This window comes from Priapulus caudatus, unplaced genomic scaffold (assembly GCF_000485595.1).
Source record: "Priapulus caudatus unplaced genomic scaffold, Priapulus_caudatus-5.0.1 Scaffold365, whole genome shotgun sequence".
NCBI lineage: Eukaryota > Metazoa > Priapulida > Priapulimorpha > Priapulimorphida > Priapulidae > Priapulus > Priapulus caudatus.
The window spans coordinates 269,399-275,029 of NW_014577426.1; positions in this window are offsets into that span (position 1 = coordinate 269,399).

The window sequence follows — 5,631 nt, forward strand, 5'->3', positions numbered from 1 at the left end:
TACGCGCACGCACACGCGCACAGCGCCGCACACGCCCACGCACACGCAACACGCCTCTCCACACACACACACACCAACACACACACAGAGAGAGAGAGACGAGAGAGAGGAGAGAAGCAGATGAGAGAGGTGAGATGATGAGACTTGACGAGGAGAGAGGGAGAGAGAATGAGAGATGAGAGGAGAGGAGGAGAAGAGGAGAGAGGAGAGAGATGGACAAGAGAGAGAGAGGGAGAGAGAGTGAAGAGAGAGAGGGAGGTGAGAGAGAGAGCGACGCGAGAGAGAGAGAGAGAGAGAGTAGAGAGAGAGAGAGATGAGAGGGTGAGAGAGGAGAGGAGCGAGAGAGAGACAGAGAGAGACGAGTAGATAAGAGCAGAGATGAGAGAGCAGTAGAGCGAGAGGAGAGAGCAGAGAGAGAGTACGTGTGACGTGAAGCGAGTAGCGCTCAAGTGAGGAGTACCTGCCAAAGAGGTGGAAGAAGGGGGAGACGGCTGAACCTTGCTTTTAGTAGTGTGAACGTTGTTCGTTACTACCAATCTTAAACGCGATCACTATTTCAATCATATTCAGCATGTTCGAATAACAGTGATTGATTTATTCACGTCTCTCTTCGTCCGTGCATCTGACCTAGTTTGTTTATCATTCTTAATTTCGCTGTAAATAATATAAAGCGCAAGCACAAAACAAGTAATTACAATGCGTATGGAAATAGAGGCGCATTACGTTGCTACAAGAGTAAGCGCAATCACTGCCTAAGTTTAGAAATCCATTCTCAAAACTTGTGTACGCCCCTGAAACACAAATACTAACCTCATTTTTTGCAATCAGAAGAGAAAGATTTATGCGTTAAAACGCGCAAACGCACGATATGACGAAAAGTCACATGATAGCATCGCAAACTGGTAAAATTAATTATTATCAATAATATTACTAATTAATATATTATTCCAAGATGATCGAGCCTTGTTAGTTACTATCGCCATACGTGAGAATTCGCGGTTGCGCTGCCAGGATCAAGGCGGTGAGTAAGAACTATACAATGTACGATATTAAAGTGATGTACCTAGCCCTATTTAAATAGATATCGATCAATACTTTGATAAACTACTTACCGACTATAACACTTAAGTCTTATATTATGCGAGATAATCCATTACAGCCGTATGATGTTTTGCACTTCGAACTAGTCAAACAATAATTATTCCACGGATCGGCAGTCGCACCACTCTCACCGGTCCCTTCCCCCCCTCTCTCTCTCTCTCTCATCTTCTCTCGCTCTCTCTCGCTCTTTCTCTCTTCTTCGCTCTCTCTTCTCTCTCTTTCTCTCTCTTTCTTCTCTCTCTCTCTCTCGGCTCTCTTTCTTCTTCAACCCCTCAATCTTCTCTCTGTGTGGTCTCGCAGGTAACAACTGCACACCCACTATTTACAATTACAACACCGATTGTATAAATGCATTACAAAGAATAATTGCATTACTAAAGACAATTTTACAAACGATATCAACGAACCCATAGACGCTCCTGGTACGTTTATAACGATGTCATGTTGGTATCAAAAGTTATTCTCTATTGGAAGGTTAATGCACGGATGGACAACATGATAGTCTACCTTATAAGGAGCACGATCTTATCGGTGATGTGAGATGCTATGGCAACGGGACGAGCGTCACTACTGAATGTTCTTGCAGGGACCGATGGCGCCGTTTTATACGTCCAAAGCAGGATTTTGTTCGACGCGGTTCCGTGCGGATGCTGGCAAAGATAGTTTGTGACCCCACTTGTGTGTACCTTGGCGTGGCGCACGGACTCGCCATTCTCAAAACACTTCTCACTTTCCATTCAATGTTCAGTCGGCGCCGCGATGATAGGCCTGGCGGCTGGGGTGTGTGTGTGTTGGGGGCATGTGTGGTGTGCTGTGTTGGTTGTGTGCTGTGGCCTGTGTCAAATGCTGTGTGGTGTGTTATGTAGTGTGGCTGTTGCGTGCCGTGCCGTTTGCTGCGCTTGCGCGTGTGTGCTGTATGGGGCCTTGTGGTTGTGTTGTGTGTCGTTGTGTTTGAGCAACAGTCGCTGCCTATGATGAATGGACCATCATCAGTGGGTCAGTATCTGACAATACTTAGATGCGATATATTTTGGGTGAAAGGCAGTATGTCCTGATCCGATCTGAGATTTGGTTCATGTGAAAGTTTAGCCGCGATGGATATCATGATACTTGTAGGAGTGCCATTGTATGGCACGACGAACTAGGGCGGTGGTTTGTTAAGCGCGCGCACCGCGTGTTTGTGTGGTCGTACGCGCGCTCGTGCATTTGTGCGCGCGTACGCGTCATGCGTGTGCGCGACGTATACGGTCATGCGTAAGTGCGCGCGTACGGTCGCGCCCTCGCTGCCGCGCGTATACGGTATGCCGTTGTGGCGCGGTATACCGTCATTGGCAGTGGTGGCGAGTACGGTCATGCGGTGTGCGCCCGCGTACGCCTCGTCATCGCGTGTGCGCGTGTAGTCATGGCTGGTCGCTGCGTACGCCGTATGCGTGTGCGCGCGTATACGGTCATGCGGTGTTGCGGCGTCGGTCATTGCGTGTGCGCGCGTACGGTCACTGCGTTCAATCTATGTGCTGCGGCGTACGGTCAGTGCGTTCGGCGCGCGTATACGGCTCATGCGTGGTGGCGCGCGTACGTCATGCGTGGTGGCGCGCGTATATCGGTCATGCGTGTGCGCGCGTATCGCCGTCATGGTGTGCTGCTGGCGTACGGTCTGGCTCGTGCGCCGCGTACGGGTCATAGCAGTCGGTGGCGCGCCGTACGGTCATGCGTTGGTGCGGCGCCGTATACGCGTCATGCTGTGTAGCGCCCGCGCTACGCGTTCGATGGCGTGTGCGCGCGATACAGGTAATGCGTGTGCACGCGCGTACGGCCGATGCGTGTGCGCGCGCGTATACGGTCATGCGGCCGAACGACACACGCTAACTCCACAAAGTCCCTCACAAATTCTTTACCTATTCGCGACGGTTACAGCCTCATTTCGCAGTAAGTTTTTTAATGCCAGAGATCTACATCAACCGCTACACAAATCGCATTCTGAATTACTTCACCGATATTGTTTGTCCACTGTCATCAGTTTTTTGATATAATCACCGTTGCCCTAATATAGCAGAATAAACAGAGCAAAAACCAATGTCGAGTGGACTTATGCTACTATAGTAAACGGGCTGCAACGCGCGTACGTACGTCACTGTCACGCTAGCTACTAACGCCCCGTAGCCGCCGCATAGGCGCACGAGTCAGTCAGTTGACCTCACCGGCACACCAGATAAATTCTTGATCCACTAAACAAGATAAACTCTCAACCTGGATTCTTCGACCAACGGAGCTTAAAATGTACCACTGTTATTTTATTTACTTGTGACGCTAGGATCCTATGTTAACCCACATTTTGCCTGCTCGTAGAAAACCGTTGTCGAAGATTCTCGTGCCGACATTGCACTTCGCCTAATTAACCGATACACTGACGTCGCGCTGTCAGCCTAGCTGAGACGGAACACAGCGAAGCACATTCATGCTTTCTTCTACCTCTTCAAACTTCCTTGATACTTTTACAATAGTCAGTGTATATGCTAATTACATACTCATATAAACTTAATTATTTATGTTTAGATTAAATTGTTGTTTATTATTATTTGTTAAACGCAAGATTGGTGACGGCACTGAAGATTATCATATTTGTCTATAATAATTATTCAATGACGTGCACCATCTTAATTTTGATGTGGCGTCTTTAACTACTCAACACAAACTGAGTTTCAGCAACTTATTCTCTTTGAATTTCTATAGCGTAATATGTGTTAGTGCAAAGAATGTTAGTGTTCAACTCATCTGTGTGTTTATCATGCACGTTATGAATTCGGTTTACATCCATGTTTCCGTGTATATACGTTTCGGTAACAGTTGACGTGGATGCGTCTGCTGAATGCTTTATCTTTGCTTCGAAGTGTCTGCGCTCAGCTAAGAAATTAATGCCGCGTAGACATAAACTTCCTAATTTCAACTAAATCTTATTATTGGGCTAGGAATTATGGCAGATACAACTATAAAATGTGGTTATCAATTTTTATTTGTGCGATTAGAACAGCTTGTATCTTAAAGCCCTCTTATGCATTTACATAATGCCGCCGCGTGATAACAATCACTTTAGTATACAATAAAACAATTTTCAACTAATGATGCAATTATGTAACAAATGCTTCACAAAACGGTGGGCTACTCTCTCTCTCTCTCTCTCTCTCTCTCTCTCTCTCTCTCTCTGTCTGTCTCTATCTATCTACCTATCTATCTCTGTCTCGCTCTCTCTCGCCCTCTGTCTCGCTCGCTCTCTCCCTTTGTCTCGCGCGCTCTTTCTCTCTCTCTCTCTCTCTCTCTCTCTCTCCCTGTCTATCTCGCGCTCTCTCTTTCTCTTTCTCTTTCTCCTTCTGTTTCTTTCTTTTTTCTTTTTCTCTCTCTCACTCTCACTCTCTCTCTCTCTCTGTCTCAGGTAACAACGACACATCCACTATTTACAACACAACAACGTTGTCTCTAACTGTACGACTATTATCAATATACGATATCGATCTATAGGAGGTGGTAAGGCTATGATGAAAACCTCACCACGTATCCCGCACATGTCTATCTATAAATTACTGCCTATGCACGGCGACTCAACGTAACTTGACGGCGTTTATGTAAACATTTACAAAAAATATTAGGAACCAAGACGCTCCTGTACGTTTATAACGATGTCATGCTGGTATCAAAGTTATTCTCTATTGGAGGTAATGCACGTAGGAATCCATCGAGTGCAGTACTAACCTTATAAGCGATGTTTGTTCACGATCTATCGGTGATGTGAGATGCGATGGCAACGGGACGAGCGTCACTACTGATGCTTCTTGCAGAACGATGGCGTCGTTTTATACGTCGAAGATTTTTATATTGACCGCGGTTCCGTGCGGATGCTGCAAAGATAGTTTGCCTGACCCACTTGTTGTAGCTGACGTGCGACGGATTCCGCCATTCTCCCAAACACCTCTCACTTTCCATTCAAGTTCAGTCAGCAGGATCTAAGTATGGGTGTATGCATGTGTGTGTGTGTGTGTGTTGAGCTAACAGTCTGCCTATGAATGACCATCAAGTGGGTCAGTATCTGACTTACTAGTGCCGATATATTTGCGTGAAAGGCAGATACCTGATCCGATCCAGGGAATTTGTTTTAGCGAAAGTTAGCGCTGATGAATCTCATGGGTACTTGTAATGAACGTGCATGTATGCGCACGAACTAGGACGGTGCTTTAAAGCGCGCGCCCGCTTGTGTGTCTGTATTTGTGCGCGTACGTATGCTCGTGTGTGTGCGCGCGTGTGTCTGCGTTTGTGCGCGTGCGTATGCTCGTGTGTGGGGGCGCGTGTGTCTGCGTGTGTATGTGTGCGCGCGCATGTCTGTGTTTGTGCGCGTGCGTATGCTCGTGTGTGGGGGCGCGTGTGTCTGCGTGTGTATGTGTGCGCGCGCGTGTCTGTGTTTGTGCGCGTGCGTATGCTCGTGTGTGGGGGCGCGCGTGTCTGTGTTTGTGCGCGTGCGTATGCTCGTGTGTGGGGGCGCGC